At 35.4% G+C, this 18,331-nt stretch overlaps 3 protein-coding genes and 1 long non-coding RNA gene across 4 annotated transcripts in view; 2 read left to right on the top strand and 2 right to left on the bottom strand.

The window, feature by feature from the left end:
• LOC127833221 (CAP-Gly domain-containing linker protein 1-like) overlaps positions 1-18,331 on the top strand; it is a 606,687-nt gene that overhangs the window by 247,062 nt on the left and 341,294 nt on the right. The window lies entirely within an intron of this gene.
• LOC127833231 (sorbitol dehydrogenase-like) overlaps positions 1-18,331 on the bottom strand; it is a 269,357-nt gene that overhangs the window by 58,372 nt on the left and 192,654 nt on the right. The gene's annotated exons all lie outside the window — the stretch shown is intronic.
• LOC127833219 (uncharacterized) overlaps positions 1-18,331 on the top strand; it is a 1,273,891-nt gene that overhangs the window by 1,109,497 nt on the left and 146,063 nt on the right. The window lies entirely within an intron of this gene.
• LOC127833238 (uncharacterized) lies at positions 1,264-10,392 on the bottom strand. The gene is made up of 7 exons (XR_008027266.1): positions 10,368-10,392; positions 9,766-9,893; positions 6,711-6,756; positions 6,426-6,483; positions 5,623-5,697; positions 2,302-2,402; positions 1,264-1,729 (listed from the first exon to the last, which is right to left on the bottom strand). It is a non-coding gene; the product is annotated as an uncharacterized LOC127833238 (long non-coding RNA).

The following is an 18,331-nucleotide window of genomic DNA, read 5'->3' as shown; positions in this document are numbered from 1 at the left end:
AAGGGGGTTTCATGCATGTATATAAAGGGTCCGCCCTGTAAGATCCACACAGGCTAATCAGGGACAACACTTTCCACCTAAACTGGATTATTGCTAAAAAGAGACTTTCTTTAAACGAAAAATATCTTAAAACAGGAAAGTCTCATCCATGAGAAGCCTATGCAGACTGCACAGACTAATATGGGATGACACTTCACACATACATTAAACCATTTCTTCACAGAGCACGGCTCAAATGTCAATTTTTTTTCATCCACAAGTTATCAGCAAGTTTTACCAAAACAGCAGAAACACTCCAAGTCAGTATTACAAACCCTTCATGTTTTAACTCCCTCTAATGATTACTTATTAACAAAACAGTAAAGTGATTTCAATTCAGTTTTATTTGCTTACTGTTATTTCATAACTTTAAATTGCCCCTTGCTGCCAAAAGGTACCACGTGAAATTGAAATTAGAAGGCATATGGTACCTTTTTGCATCAATGGGACAATATACACTATGATTTTTACATTGCAAATCTGTTACGAAAAATAAGGAAAAGTTACAGAAATTAAATTTTTATGACTCCTGATAACATTCATAATCTAAAATGTAGTTTTTCAACGCTTGTTAAATTAACTGAGTAGGGCTAAAATCCAAAACTGTGAACATGTTAACTGTGTTCAAGATTAGCATGACCATTAATGGACAGACTCACAGAAAGTCAAATTAACTTTGAAAATTGTCTCATTCAAATCACATGCAAAACACGGGCTGTTTGTAAAACATGCATGCACCCCATATGGGCTTTCAGTTGTAGTGGCAGCCACTGTGTGAATACGTTTTTTGTCACTATGACCTTGACCTTTGAACTAGTGACCTGAAAATCAATAGGGGTCATCTGCCAGTCATGATCAATGTACCTATGAAGTTATATGATCCTAGGCCTAATTATTTTTGAGTTATAATCAGGAAACCATTTTACTGTTTCAAGTCACTGTGACCTAGACCTTTGATCTAGTGACCTGAAAATCAATAGGGGTTATCTGCCAGTAATGATCAATGTATCTATGAAGTTTAATGATCCTAGGCATAAGCATTTTTGAGTTATCATCCGGAAACCATTTCACGATTTTTAGTCACTGTGACCTTGACTTTTGACCTAGTGACTTGAAAATCAATAGGGGTCATCTGCCAGTCATAAAATATGTTCCACTTTAGTTTCATGATCCTAGGCATAAGCATTCTTGAGTAATCATCCGGAAACCATTTTACTGTTTTGAGTCACTGTGACCTTGACCTTTGACTAAGTGACCTGAAAATCGATAGGGGTCATCTGCCAGTCATGATCAATGTACCTATGAAGTTTCATGATCCTTGGCGTAAGCAATCTTGAGTTATCATCCGGAAACCATTTTACTGTTTCGAGTCACTGTGGCCTTGACCTTTGACCTAGTGACCTGAAAATCTATAGGGGTCATCTGCCAGTCATGATCAATGTACCTATGAAGTTTCATGATCCTAGGCATAAGCGTTCTTGAGATATCATCTGAAAACCATCTGGTGGACGGATCGACGGACTGACCGACATGTGCAAAACAATATACCCCCTCTTCTTCGAAGGGGGGCATAATAAACAATCGTTTGGTGTATGTCAAATTTTCATTTCTTACTGATTAAAAAGTACCTTACCATTTCAACAACAAGTGTAAGCACTGTTTTTTAATGGAACTGTATGCAGAAACTGCTCTGGAAATATAAATATATGCAAATAACAAATATATTTCCTGAATGTTTCCTTCACATTTATAATGATTCATATCACATTTGCAACAATCACAAATTTAACGAGTACATAAATTTATTCAAGATGTTGACAAAAGATCAAAATCTCCATTCATCTTTAATTATGTAGATAAATGCATATTAACATATTAGAATAAATTCAGTCTTTGCACAGAACAGCATAATGTGTTTGCAAAATATTGTCATAAAATAGAACAGATGGTACACATTCATTCAATTTCGTTGTATCCACACACAAAAACATTTGAATTGCACTCTGTGAAAATGGAGCTTAATTCATGTGAATTAAGTGTTGTTCCAGATTAGCCTGTACATGCTAATCAGGGATGACACTTTCTTTTTTAAATGGTATTCTTCATTTAAAGAAAGTATGTTTTAAAAGAAAATCCAGTCTAGGTGGAAAGCGTCATTTCTGATAAGCTTGCGAGGACTGCACAGGCTTATCTGGGGCAGCACTATTCAAGCTAATGCCAGAGTGCAGCTGAAATAGAAGAGTGAGTTGCCTGTCAACATACAGTGGCCAGTTGGTCATCTCGTTGAGCACATTCTCTGCCATCATGTTGAAGCCACGTGAAAGAAGGGAGCTAATGAACCCCTTGTACACCCACGCTGGCGGCTGAACTATCAAGGGAAGCCACTCTTATCTCATGAAAATAATTCTTCAATGTTTAATGTTCTCTTGAAACTTTTTTTAAAAAAGAGGAAGAATATTTTCTATTCCATGCATATAATGGCTATTACATTTCATACAGTGGAACATTTAAGTCAACATTTAAAGACAAGAAGACCCCAGATGCCCTATGAATGTTCATCAGAGAAACTGAAGCACAGTGGGATAATCCTTGTTTGAGGCTCCTTCTTACTACAAGAGCATACTTTGAACATATGTTGCAAAATAGTTCTATGTAAAACATTTCACACAACCAGACGGCTGTGGCCAGTTCCAACTCAAGAGCATAATTTGAACAAGACTATTGCCAAGCAATACATGTATATGTCCCCTACCGGCTCCACCATTGTCAGAATTTTAAAAAATATGTTGCCATAGCAACCAGAATTTTTGACGTAGGAACAAAATGAAATTACCTACATAATGTCCATATTGCCATCTATCCATGTTTCAAGTTTCATAAAAAAAAATATGAAGAACTTTTAAAGTTATCGCAGGATCCAGAAAAGTGTGACTAACAGACTCAAAGAACGCAAACCATAAGTCCCCTCCGGTGAAACCGGTAGGGGACAATCAATTTGATAGAGGACCATTATCTGATATTGGGATATAATAAAAACAGAATGGCCGGGGACCCTCTTTCATTTTTATGCACCACACTTTTAAGTTAAGATATTCCCTCTTTCATTTGTAAATTTTCTCTTAAATACAGATGTAACCCAGCCGGAAAAATTCCCTACAATGAGGATTGGACCCGGGACCTTCTGGTTCCAAAACAGGCAGACACTTTACCGCGTCTCTATAAAAGTTAGCTCATATAGCAAGGCAGTATACAAGTTCTCCTTATACCGAACCCTGCTACATAGACACATCCAACATGTGTTTATTGGTTATTGATGGTTTTATAGAGTCACACACAGTATTACAGGGTTTTTGCACTAAATATTCAGATCAGGAATTATGGGTCTTTTAAATTGGTTGGTATAAATTGCACAAATCAATCAAATATTCATGAACAAGCATTTTTGTTTAAAATGTTTATTTGTTTTGTTTATTTGCAGATACTGCAACTTTGGAAGGAAATTGACAAAATTTTCCTTTCTTTTGGAATGTTATCAGACAAATTGGAAATTTTGCATTTTCCCCCAAATTGGAAAGTACCATTTACAGGTACTTTACAAAGTAGGACAAATATCGCTTAATCTCTACATATTTTAAATTGCCATTTGATTGTTTTTAATTTATTGAAGTTATTTTAATTTTAAAATCAATCTTTACAAGAAGACCCTGATGATCCTTGAATGCTCACCTGAGAAACTGACAATGGACAATTGACCCTTTGCTCACCTCAGAAACTGACAATGGACAATTGACTTTTTGCTCACCTGAGAAACTGACAATGGACAATTGACCCTTTGCTCACCTGAGAAACTGACAATGGACAATTGACCTTTTGCTCACATGAGAAACTGACAATGGACAATTGACCTTTTTGCTAACATGAGAAATTGACAATAGATAATTGACCTTTTGCTCACCTGAGAAACTGACAATGGACAATTGAACTTTTGCTCAACTGAGAAACTGACAATGGACAATTGACCTTTTGCTAACCTGAGAAACTGACAATTGACAATTGACCTTTTGCTCACCTGAAAAACTGACAATGGACAATTGACCTTTTGCTCACATGAGAAACTGACAATTGACAATTGACCTTTTGCTCACCTGAGAAACTGACAATGGACAATTGACGTTTTGCTCACCTGAGAAACTGACAATCGACAAATAACCTTTTGTTCACCTCAGAAACTGAAAATGGATAATTAACCTATTGCTGACCTTAGAAACTGACAATCAACAATTAACCTATTGCTGACCTGAGAAATTGGCAATGGACAATTAACATATTGCTGACCTGAGAAACTGACAATGGAAAATTAACCTATTGCTTACCTGAAAAACTGACAATGGACAATAAACCTTTTGCTCACCTGAAAAACTGATTATGGACAATAACTGACCTGAGAAACTGACAATGGACAATTAACCTTTTGCTGACCTGAGAAACTGACAATGGAAAATTAACCTATTGCTTACCTGAGAAACTGACAATGGACAATAAACCTATTACTCACCTGAAAAACTGATTATGGACAATTACTGACCTGAGAAACTGACAATGGACAATTAACCCAATGCTGACCTGAGAAACTGACAATGGACAATTAACCTATTGCTTACGAGAGAAACTTACAATGGACAATTAACCTTTTGCTGACCATGAGAAGATGACAATGGACAATTAACATATTGCTGACCTGAGAAACTGACACTCAAAAATAAACCTATTGCTAACCTGAGAAACTAACAATGGCCATTTAACCTATAGCTCACCTGAGAAACTGACAATGGACAATTAACCTTTTGCTGACCTGAGAAACTGAAACTTGAAAATAAACCTATTGCACACCTGAGAAACTGACAATGGGCAATTAATCTTTTGATCTAAACAACCAATGGACAATACACTTACTGCTCACCTGAGAAATTGAAAATGGGTAAATAACATACTGCTCATCTGAGAAACTGACAAATAACAATTAGCATATTGCTCGTCTGAGAAACTGACAATTGACCATTAGCCAATTGCTCATCTGAGAAACTGATGATGGGCAATTAACCTATTGCTCATCTGAGAAACTGACAATTTACAAATAACCTATAGCTCACCTGAGGAACTGGAAATGGATAATTAACCTATTGCTCATATGAGAAACTAACCTTTCGCTCACCTGAGAAACTGACAATGGACAATAAACCTAATACCTTAGAAACTGACAAAGCATAATTAACCTATTGCTCACCTGACAAACTGCCAAAGGACAATTAAACTATTGCTAACCTGAGAAACTGACAATGGACAAATCACCTATTCACACTATTCTTTGGTAAGCTGGTGTACAAGCACACAGAAAATACTGCCTTACTTGAATCGGAGTCAGGTGAAGAAAGACCTTAAAAAGAATTTCATGAAAATCAGTAAACCAGTTGTGTTACTGAGCTGTGATTTCTAGTGCAGCACTCTTTACCAACTGAGGTAGTTGGCAAAGCCAAAATGTAACAGGAAACAGACTTTGTATGCTATTGATGTCAACTGTATTACCTTATTTCTGCTCATCTGGTAGACCACAGTCGGCAGTGTAAACGGGGTTAAGTGATAGGTACTGCCTGTGCTGACCTGAAATCATTGTCAAATGCTTGCAAAAGTAGAAAATATGGATATCAGTATTTTTTAAGTGTCATTTATAACAATGGTTGCAATAATAATCCAGATACCGTACTATAAACTATAAGTCTCTTTTTACTTCTTTATTTAAATTTAATGCCATCGCATAACACCAACAACAGGTGTGGTAATAGTATAATAAATTAAAACTTTATTATTTCAAGCTTGTATTTTAAATCTAGCGATAACAAGGCTATTGTCAAGCAATATGGTCCCCTACCGGCTCAACCATTGTCAGAAATTCCACCATTTTCAGAATTATTTTTTTGGGGTTGCCATAGCAACCACAATTTTTGACGTAGGAACAAAATGAATTGACGTGCATAATGTCCATATTGCCATCTATCCATGTTCCAAGTTTCATGAAAAAATATTAAGACTTTTAAAGTTATCGCAGGATCCAGAAAACCACCATTTTCAGCTGTATTTCTAGTCTATTTGTTGCCATAGCAACTAGAATTTTTGACGTAGGAACAAAATGAAATGACATGCATAATGTCCATATTGCCATCTATCCATGTTCCATGTTTCATGAAAAAATATTAAGAACTTTTAAAGTTATCGCAGGATCCGGAAAAGTGTGACGGACGGACGGATGGACAGACAGACAGACAGAGTGCAAACCATAAGTCATAAGACAATTAACCAGTTCACTATAAACAAGACAGTGCTACGGGTACCTGACATGATCTCCGCAACACAATGAACGGGTGGGACATTGTTTCAAAAAGCCACACACTGAAGATAAATTATCAAGCATGGACATATATATATATTTTTCTGAACAAAACTAATTTTTTATTTGCTGGTTTACTTTTACAGTTTTAAGAACAGTTAAGAGAATATTTATTACTTCAAAATATGTTTATGAATATATTTAAGGTTTACATACATTGGTACAAAAAAACAAACTCTGAACAATTATATGACATGTGTCCATATGAATCTTATATATAAACACAAACCTGCCATGACCAATAACTTTGCCAACTGCATCGGGAAACTAAGTCGCTGGGGAAAAACAGAAGACATTAAATAAATTGATGAAATCAATTTTTTTTATTATCTTGGAATTCAAGAAAGAAACACATCAGCTTTCATGTCAATGTGTGTATTTGAATGTTTATGAGGTCCATGCACATTTAAGCTTTATTCATGAAGTACTCACAGCGTATTTCCTCACCACTTTAGAACTGGTACCGGTAAAATTTGGAAAATTAGAATCATAGTCATCCAAAATGGGAAATTTATTAATTATGCTGGATAATTTATCAAACATGTACAAATAATAATTTACATATTAACATATAAATGGTGAATGATTTCAAGTGATCAAAGCCTGATGCCATTAACAGTCAGGGCCAAAACACCTTTCTACAAAGAAGCCGAATATCGGCCACTTCCCCAATCGAAGTAACCACTTTTTTTCCCTAATTTGACCAAAATTGTCCCCAATACTGGAAAAATTCCCCACCAAAAATAATATGATTTTCTAAACTGTGTATAAAAATGAAAAATGTTTACTTGTCGAGCCTTCTATTAGGCTGGAAAAACCCAGAGCCGTAGAAAGTCTCCTGGGGGGGTGTTCGTATTGGTTGAATATGCCTTTCAATCTTTCATTACCCCTGTATTATTCTCCTAGAGAGATATGCTTATCTCGCGCAGCATAACCTAATTTTGTCATTTGTCACCATTCGGCAAATGACGAAAATGAGCGGAATTCAAAAGCTATAAATATATTACATTAAAAGGCTATTACAACTTAAAATATAACTCCATTATCCAAATGAAATCCAAATTTCCTATTTTTCCCAAACATAAAAAATCACGCTATTTTTCCCCTTAAAAAGGCTGAGGCCCCTTACCCAAAAAGGGTGTTTTGGCCCTGACAGTAAACATTAAAATCATTCAACTAAACACCCCCCTTGATGGTATCAACTTTCACTGTCTTAATCAGAACTCTGAGCCGCAGATTACATACGACAACCTGTCTCCAACTCAATCATGTTTGTTTCACTAGAATTGGTCGTAGATGAAACGTTCTTATAATCTGACAATTATGAACTGGACTAAATATTTGATACATGATTGCATATTTAAAAGTCAGAATTGTAAACATGCGGGAGTGATTATTATCATTTAATACCGGTTATGTGTTTGGCTTTATCAGCTATGCTTGAAGAACTCAGTGTGACTATCAATGTATAATTTCAGTGGTTTGAACCAGTCTGTTTGCTTTGTTAGATCTACTACACATATCAGTCCCTATAGTGTACTCCTCCATGATAAAATTGTGACTAGTTACTTCGGAGACTGATGATGACAAATGAGTGTAATCCTCGTGGAAATTGTGCATTTCGAAACATATGTTCAGCTTTTCAACACATTATTTTTTAATTAATTACCCTGAGGTATTAACGTTTTGTTACATTCTCATATGACCATAATTTAATGTGCAATCCGAAATACACTTCTGAATGTTAATGTTAATGCGACATTATCAAATTCTATAAATAGTGCTCATGTATTTCCTGTTGATCCTTTGTACCAATAAAAGGCCCCAAAAAATAATGCGGCATGTACAATGTCATATCATTTGCATCGAAACCATACTTGTATTGAAGAAAAACTTTGTAGCGTAGAGAACATTGAAAGCTTTTAATTTCGGTTAAAAAATGGATTGTTCATTTTAACAAAATTATATCCCGAATTATTTGGAATAGACATTTATTTATAATCAAACATGCTGTATCTTTGTCTTTACGATTCTTTTAGATGAGTCATTATCAAAACAGTACTGATTTTAAAAACAAAAAATCAGGACACAACTGGCTTTAGTGTCTGGTGTTGTGAAAGCATGGTTAGCAAGTTTACTGACTTACAGTATTGAGCTGACTGAGATGTTTTGAAAAAAGGGATTAACATGTGCATTTGCCACTTTTTAACAATTTTCTGCGTATTATTAATATTTATGTTATTTGGGAGTTTATGTTATTTGGGAGTGTTTTTTTATTGGAAAAATATTTGCATTTGCAACGGTGCCACTTTACGGTACCAAATTAGTATAGAGGAAAAACACTGTATACTTTACTGAGCAATCTAAGAAAAAGATAAATTTCAAATCAAAACTGAACTTTTCAAGCTATTTTGTAATATGTTGGTCTCATATTGTATTAATACGAATAAAGTACCCCACCAGCCGGGCATTGTTACAATGAATCACCGGTATGAACAAAACCATAGGTTACATGCCAACTTGTTTTGGGTTATTTAGAGGATACATTTGGACAATGTTTAGGACTTGTATAAAATTTGCGGGGCATTTTCATGTTTGAACTTTTTATCCAGTTAAATTATCTAATTTAACTTATATTATTTTTAAGGTATGACACCTATTGATGCTCATGTTCAGATAAGCATATTATAAAAACCTTACTGTATGAAGCGCAGGATACATACAACATTAACGAATTTTCCCGTTCCAGTAAAATAACTATCAAGTTGAGATAAGGTTCAAAATCATTCATTGATAGCCTGGCATTAATACTTTATAACTCTTGTAGACTTTTGATACGGTTGAACCTTTTGAATAAAACAGGTTTATTTATCACTATATTACTTTAAAACCTGTTAGTTCCTTTTGTCGATCATACCTGGGTGAGAACCATCTTTACCAACATCTGCACTTGACGAAAACTCTAATAAGTGCAATCTTTCAGTTATGTTCATAAGATGCATTATTACAACACTCATCTATCCTGTCCAGATCGTTTTGTGATGCAATAATATTGTTTCGAGCAAAAGTCCACTCAGAACTACAACTTTAAAGCTACATTGTCAGATCAACCTTTATCAAATAATGATCAAACACGTTCAGATACAGTCTGGAAACGTTGTAACAGTAGTTAATTCACCACATGTGCAATAATTTGACAGGATATGTTTTGACACTGCAAACTAAGTCTACATTAAACTCGCGAAAACATGTTGCATAAATTGACATATTTGTATGAATCTTACTATTTTTAGGAGGCATGGGTTTCTGTCGATTACTTGACTGAAATTCCTCTTTTTTTAACAGGCTGTCACCTCCACTCGTCCAAGGAATGTATTTGGAACTCGAAAATGGATCGCTCATTTTTAGTATCCTTCAGGTTACAATATACTAAAATATTTTGGAGTGCAATGCTATACTCTCTAAAAACATGAACATCATTTATAAGAAGACACAATTCTCTGTAGGGGCACTTGCCATGGCTTTATTTTAGAATGTTTCTTTGTGCATGTGGTAGGGAAAACATTGATTTTTAACAGAAATGCACTCTTTTGCTTGAAGGTTGGAGACTACATGAGACTTTGACAGATGGCGGGAAACCCTTCTCAACTGGTACGAAGCCGGCAAATAGATGGCCATAAAACAGTGACCGCTGATTCGCGTCGAGTTCTTTCTTGCATAACGTATGACCCCCCTTTTTATTGTTTAAATCATTGCGGCTTGGAATGCTCTTTAAGAAAAGGTATGGTTATGGGGATGTCTATGCGCAAAAGTTTGACTTTATTTTTTGTTAAAGTTATTGCTTTCACATTGAATTTGTGTAGGAAATCTTTTAGTATATTGTGACCTTCACATTTAAAGGGAGATAATTGTTCTGGCTGATCATTTGGAACACTTCTGAAGGTTACAATATACTAAATCTTTTGGGAGTGCAAAAAAAAACACCTGAACATCATTTATAAGAAGACACAATTTTCTGTGTGGGCACTTGCCATGACTTTATTTTAGAATATTTCTTTGTGCATGTGGTAGGGAAAACGTTGATGTTTAACAGAAATTCACTCATTTGCTTGAGACTTTGACAGATGGCGGGAAACCCTCATCCACTGGTACGAACCTGGTAAATTGATGGCTGTAAAACAGTGACCGCTGATTCGCATCGAGTTCTTTCTTGCAAAACGCATGACCACCCTTTTTATTTTCTAAATCATTGCGGCTTGGAATGCTCTTTAAGAAAAGTATGGTTATGGGGGTCTCTATGCGCAAGTTATTGCTTTTACATTGAAGTTGTGTAGGAAATCTTTTGGTATATTGTAACCCGAAGGCTCCGCTTCTGCATGTTACTTTCATTTTAGGGCGGTGCAGTGTTCATGTACAATTAAACTCCAGCAAAATGAGTGACACAAACTTGACAGCTATTTTACACAAGAAAGGAGATATCAGACTGGTATGATATTTGATTACTGATCATTTTTATTGCAGGTAATTTGGGGCCGTTTTGACTGTAAACCTTTTAAATTAATGAATTAAAATGCCATTCTAATTTTGATTAATGTAAGTTTGTAGGGCCATGCAAGTTGCACAGATCTTGTAAATATCTAGATGCATAATCATGCCATAATAATAATTATTAATTCTTCTTGAATTCTTTATGGTTTTATCTGCATCTTAATGAATACGTTGAAGAGACCAAGTTTGGCTTTTATTCAAAGGGTAGTACATAATACAGCTCAAGGAGTCACAGTAAGTGGCAATTGGATTATTAAATGTTCATATATATAATTAATTTCAAAGGAGTCGTTCACTGGAAACTCGTTCAAGCATTTGTTTGGAACAAAAATTTCACCTTGTTTTTCTCCTTTGAATTTAATTCTTGTCATTAAATTAGACCTCTACAGTTCCCTTGTTGAAATTTAGCACATTTACTAACACACTGCAAAACGTCTCAATCTTTAAACAAGTCTCTTAAAAGGGGCTGGGGGTTAATAATAAAATGATATTGGGTAAAGACTATTTATGAAATTACTGCCATTAATGATCGATTGGTCATTGTCGGCTCGGTTACTACTTAAATATGTACCCCGGGTACTCTTAAGTATACTAACTTTAATGAACCCCGGGTACGAAAGATAAACCAACACGTACCCGGCAATTTAGACTGTACCCGAGTTTTATTCCTGCCCCAAGTCCGATGACGTAGAAACTAATGCGCTAAGGAAAAATATACCTTTGAACAAAACCTGCCACAACATTATTTTTTGAGTAGAGGTTTTGGAAATAGAGAGGCTATTTTACAGAGTATTGACATAAGTATAAAAATACATGTACTTGATTTGAAAAAAAAGCAGACAACGACCAATTTAGTGTAAGAATTCTAGGGTATGTTCCAGTATATTTCTCATACCCGGGGTGCATTACAGTATACTTAAGAGTACCCGGGGTACATGTAAGTAGTACCCAAGCCAACTATGACCAAATAAGCGCCATTAACACTTAAGAAGTTGAGTGTCAATTTTATGAATTCACAATATTATTTGTATTATAAACATAACAATGGCCATGGGTGTAGCTGCTATAAGGCACAGCAGGCCCGGGCCTACAATTTGTTTGAAACATGAAAAAAATAAAAATGATTCAACTTCGAAAAATATAAAAGGTATTAAAATGTTGATCCTGAGGAGGGTGAGGTGTTAGAAATCTGCATTTCATATCCTGACATAATCCTCAGACAATGGAATTTGGTTGTGTTCAAAGGACATATCTTCCAATTATCAACTCTACTTCTTTCTATGTGCATAGATTCTAGCTCGCTTCTTTTCACTCGACTTGCTGTTACAAGTTAACATAGATCTACATGTAGATCTACTTGTCTCTCTTTTAACACTACAGTAAGTTGTAATCGATTATTGTTGGATTTTTAAGAAACATTCAGAATGATGTTTATGATCAGGGCTCTCAATCTATCAAATCTGTGGCCGAATTTCGGCCGCAGTCCCCCACCTGAAAAGTATACTTTTTTCCCTTTTGGGGGGAAAAATTGCCTCTGAAGTTTACAAAAAAAAAAAAATTAATAAGATGTGTCTCATGATTATTATATCTCAATTCTATTTTGATTTAATCTTGTCAAACATACTAAATTATGAAAAAAGAAATGAATATAGTGCAAACATGTACAAATGATAAAATGAGAGAGTAAGTAAAAAAATCCCCCCAAAAGCGAAACGCCGCGAAAATTACCCCTCATGAGGGTAGCTACCTGCTTCCCATAAAAATGGATTGAGGGCCCTGATGATCGCGGAAATTTAAAATGGAGCACTTGTCCCCGTATCCCGATTTATTGACTGAATACGGGTCAGTTTGGTCCCTTGATGTGGAACAAAAACGTGCCCTTATAGACATGCAGACAGTATTATTGGAAATAATTCCCATGGTTGACTTGTGAATAAGTGGGGTGTTACACTTTTAAATGTTTCTCTGTTCCATATTGTTTTAAAGTTTAGTTCTCTCATAAAAACATAATAAGTAAAATTTAGTTCTTTGACATTGATATAAAACAGTAAAATATCAAAGAAAAACAGGCCAAAGTGATATATTCTCTTATCTTATTATTTGTCTAGATATGCTTTAAATCTTACCACAAGGGTTATAGGATTTAAAAATGTTCAGGGGGAGAAATTTATGTATTATATTCGGGCCTACAGCTTAAAAAATGCTAGCTTCGCCCCTGATGGCTATCTTAGTTTTTCAGTAGTTTGAATATCAGTAGTATAACTACCCCTGTGTGTGGTGCTGTAGTTTAACTGTTTTCTGTGAATTATGCACTAAATATATATTGATAACAAAACATGTACATAAATAAGCTGTCCAATTCTGACTGACTTTGAATCTCACTGGAACTGTGTATTGAAAATGTATTGATATAAAATGTCTATGTTTAGGGGTTGTACCATTAATGAAGGCCCTTTTAAATATTTAACCAGTCTAATTAACTAATCAAAACATTGTTTTATATAAATTAATAAAATCTTTATGCTTTATTAATGAAGGGATTATTTGAATTCCGAGGTTATGTACTTATTTGACATATTATTTAGAAAATAAACATATATGATGGTCAACTTGCTTTGTAAGAACGGGGCTTAATGCATGTGCGAAAAGTCCCGTCCCAGATTCACCAAAGCTGTCTGTGCAGGCTAATCAGGGACAGCTTTCTGGCTAGACTGGATTTTTATTAAGAAGAAACTTTCTTTAAATCAAAATTGCATACAAGCATAAATTGTCGATCCTGATTAGCCTGCGCAGACTGCTGAGATGCCACTTTACCCACATGCATTAAGCCACGTTTTCCCATGAGATGCCACTTTACCTGCATGCATTAAGCCACGTTTTCCCATGATATGCCACTTTACCCACATGTATTAAGCCATGTTTTCCCATGAGATGCCACTTTACCCACATGCATTAAGCCACGTTTTCCCATGAGATGCCACTTTACCCACATGCATTAAGCCACGTTTTCCCATGAGATGCCACTTTACCCACATGCATTAAGCCACGCTTTCCTATGAGATGACACTTTACCTACATGCATTAAGCCACGTTTTCCCATGAGATGACACTTTACCCACATGCATTAAGCCACGTTTTCCCATGAGATGCCACTTTACCCACATGCATTAAGCCACGTTTTCCCATGAGATGCCACTTTACCCACATGCATTAAGCCACGTTTTCCCATGAGATGCCACTTTACCCACATGCATTAACCCACGTTTTCCCATGAGATGCCACTTTACATACATGCATTAAGCCACGTTTTCCCATGAGATGACACTTTACCCACATGCATTAAGCCACGTTTTCCCATGAGATGCCACTTTACCCACATGCATTAAGCCACGTTTTCCCATGAGATGCCACTTTACCCACATGCATTAAGCCACATTTTCCCATGAGATGCCACTTTACCCACATGCATTAAGCCACGTTTTCCCATGAGATGACACTTTACCCACATGCATTAATCCACGTTTTCCCATGAGATGACACTTTACCTACATGCATTAAGCCACGTTTTCCCATGAGATGACACTTTACCCACATGCATTAATCCACGTTTTTCCATGAGATGACACTTTACCCACATGCATTAAGCCACGTTTTTCCATGAGATGACACTTTACCCACATGCAATTATCCACGTTTTCCCATGAGATGCCACTTTACCCACATGCATTAAGCCACATTTTCCCATGAGATGACACTTTACCCACATGCATTAAGCCACGTTTTCCCAGAGTATTATTGCTGACATTTTCCCAGAGCACAACTCGTATGTTGAGCATCTTTGCAACAAAATTATTATTACATACATAATGACCCAGTTTGCATGAAGATTGTTGTAATCCTGTGTCCTGAATATTTAATGTGTCTGATAAGTTTGGGTTCAGGTTAAGTTTGGATATGATAGCAAGATTATTGAGGGAAATCTGAATCAAGGAACAATTTGTTTGCTTTACTTTTTCTTAAGTCACTAGCTAGACTTGATAACTGTATCATACTGGTAGCTGGTTAACAGTACTGAAATTTAAATGAAATATGCATTGCAATTTGAGGACATTCACACTGTAAAATCATCCTGACTGCCTGTATGGGAAATTTACTTGTATTTTGGCATAGATAAGAAGATTGTGTTGTATACAAAGAAGTGTTTCTTAATTGAATGGTAGCTTTCTAATAATCGTGCTTCAATCGTTCTAAGTCTCCAACTACATAAATTTTCCTTTTTTTTTGAATATTTCTTTTTTCTTTTTAACCCAGCTTTTCACCTTAGATGACCTTTGCATAACGCCAGCAGACCCGAATGAATACAATTCATGCATTCCATTGATTGATTTGAGCATAATCCCCCAGAATATTAGCAACATCACTGCATCTTTGTATTAAAGCATGGTACACTGTTCAATGTGGGGCAAATCAGACTACCCTCTATTGTTTATACAAAACATAGATACACATTTTTGCCCAGTTACAATTAAGCATTCCAGGTAAGTTCCATCCCCTATTCCCCCGGGATTTCAAGGTCAGTGCTAAGTCAGTAATTTGTCAAAGGAAGACGGACTACGCTATCAATAAAAGTCTAAGTCTTATGTTTATAACACAGGATTGCTTTCAAGACATCAAGTAACACAAAGTTAAGGGAAACAAATGAATGAAAACCTATTGTTAAATGTCAGTTGTCTTGTATTGTGAGACAAAACCACCAAAATAATATAGTGTCCATGATAGGGTAATTGTGTAATTATCTAGACACACATGTCATGAACACAGTCAGTCTGTCTGAAAATCTTTCTTCCAAGCAAGAATAGGCTACTAACATTTGCCAGTTTGCTATAAATAACACAGTGCCACTTCAATTATCTATTATAAAGTATCGTGGTTTGTTGTTCCATTTACAAGATGCAATAAGATTTTTTTAAACCTGCATATGTGAAAATGGGTCTTATCCAATATGCATAGCTCCAGCACTGCCTGCGCATCCGCATACTGAGGATACCCAGGAGATACCACAAAACCTTGCGTGCTTTCTTAAAGCGAAAAGCGTAGCCCCTGACCAGATTTTGCAAGTGCACAGTCTGAGCTTGAGCTAAACTGGCCGGAAATGCCATAAGAGCAATTTTTGCATGATGTGGAGGTAACAGTGTTATTTGAATGTGCGGAAAGAAAACTGGGTCTTAACCAAATATCAACAAACAATATGTTTCGATGACAAATAAATAAATAAAAGTTACTCCATGTGAAGACACATAATGTGATCACACGTAGTAAAATTTGTATCTATGCACACTGTTATGTGGTTTAATATACATGCACTTCATAACAAACATTCCATAAGATGGATATGCCATTATTAAGTGAAAAAAACAACAATACTTATATCTCTGTTTTAAATTTAATTACTTAAAAAACGGTAAATTTTCTACCATTATTTAAAAGTCTGTATATACGAAGATTATCTTTACAAAAAAACATGTTGTTTATACCCTCCACGTGTTGCATATGAAGGTTAAGAACATCTGGTTTTGTGAAAAGTAGGTTTAGAATGTCTTGGTTTGTGAAAAGTAGGTTAAGAACATCTTGGTTTATGAAAAGTAATTTAAGAACATCTGGTTTGTGAAAAGTAGGTTTAGAACGTCTGGGTTTGTGAAAAGGTGGTTAAGAACATCTGGGTTTGTGAAAAGTAGGTTAAGAACATATGTGTTTGTGAAAAGTAGGTTAAGAACATCTGGGTTTGTGAAAAGTAGGTTAAGAACATCTGGGTTTGTGAAAAGTAGGTTAAGAACATCTGGGTTTGTGAAAAGTAGGTTAAGAACATCTGTGTTTGTAAAAAGTAGGTTAAGAACATCTGGGTTTGTGCAAAGTAGGTTAAGAACATCTGGTTTCTGAAAAGTAGGTTAAGAACATCTGGGTTTGTGAAAAGTAGGTTAAGAACATCTGGGTTTGTGAAAAGTAGGTTAAGAACATCTTGGTTTGTGAAAAGTAGGTTTAAAACATCTGGTTTGTGAAAAGTAGGTTAAGAACATCTGGGTTTGTGAAAAGTAGGTTAAGAACATCTGGGTTTATGAAAAGTAGTTTAAGAACATCTGGTTTGTGAAAAGTAGGTTTAGAACATCTGGTTTGTGAAAAGTAGGTTGAGAACGTCTGGGTTTCTAACTTTGTGAAAAGTAGGTTAAGAACATCTGGTTTGTAAAAAGTAGGTTATGAACATCTGGTTTGTGAAAAGTAGGTTAAGAACATCTGGTTTGTGAAAAGAAGGTTTAGAACGTTTGGGTTTGTGAAAAGTAGGTTTAGAATGTTTGGGTTTGTGAAAAGTAGGTTAAGAACATCTTGGTTTGTGAAAAGTAGGTTAAGAACATCTTGGTTTACGTCAAGTAGGTTAAGAACATCTTGGTTTATGAAAAGTAGGTTAAGAACATCTGGTTTGTGAAAAGTAGGTTAAGAACATCTGGTTTGTGAAAAGTAGGTTTAGAATGTCTGGGTTTCTAACTTTGTGAAAAGTAGGTTAAGAACATCTGGTTTGTGAAAAGTAGGTTAAGAACATCTGGTTTGTGAAAAGAAGGTTTAGAACGTCTGGGTTTGTGAAAAGTAGGTTTAGAATGTCTGGGTTTGTGAAAAGTAGGTTAAGAACATCTTGGTTTGTGAAAAGTTGGTTAAGAACATCTGATTTGTGAAAAGAAGGTTTAGAACGTCTGGGTTTGTGAAAAGTAGGTTAAGAACATCTGGTTTGTGAAAAGTAGGTTTAAAATGTCTGGGTTTGTGAAAAGTAGGTTTAGAACATCTGAGTTTGTGAAAAGAAGGTTTAGAACATTTGGGTTTGTGAAAAGTAGGTTAAGAACATCTGGGTTTGTGAAAAGTATTTTTTTATGTTGGTAAACCATCAATTGGAAACTTTAAGGTCCCATTACACTAGAAGTCACCTGAGTTTGTCAAAAACAGCTAGGATTAGAAACATGTGCAAATATAACATCCATATTTATACAAATGTGCTATGAAGTTACACAACTTTTACAGCTTCCCAATTTTTAAATTAGGTTTGTTTTGCTTTAAACTATGGGTGTTTATTGAAATGATGATTTTTTTTATTTAAAAAAGGATTGTGAGATAATAGAGCAAGAATGCATGGATAACCTCATGGAAATGATCATTGATATTTCAGGAAGACTGTCCCATACCGGAACCAGGTCCTTGACGTATGTAATGTTTGTTTATGTTTGAGTTTGTTTACACGATTTTTATGCTCCCCCAAAGTTT

The sequence above is a fragment of the Dreissena polymorpha genome, chromosome 6, assembly GCF_020536995.1.
Source record: "Dreissena polymorpha isolate Duluth1 chromosome 6, UMN_Dpol_1.0, whole genome shotgun sequence".
NCBI classification, from domain to species: Eukaryota; Metazoa; Mollusca; class Bivalvia; order Myida; family Dreissenidae; genus Dreissena; species Dreissena polymorpha.
Note: the sequence above shows the minus strand (reverse complement) of the source record. Positions and strands in the feature narration are given on the sequence as shown.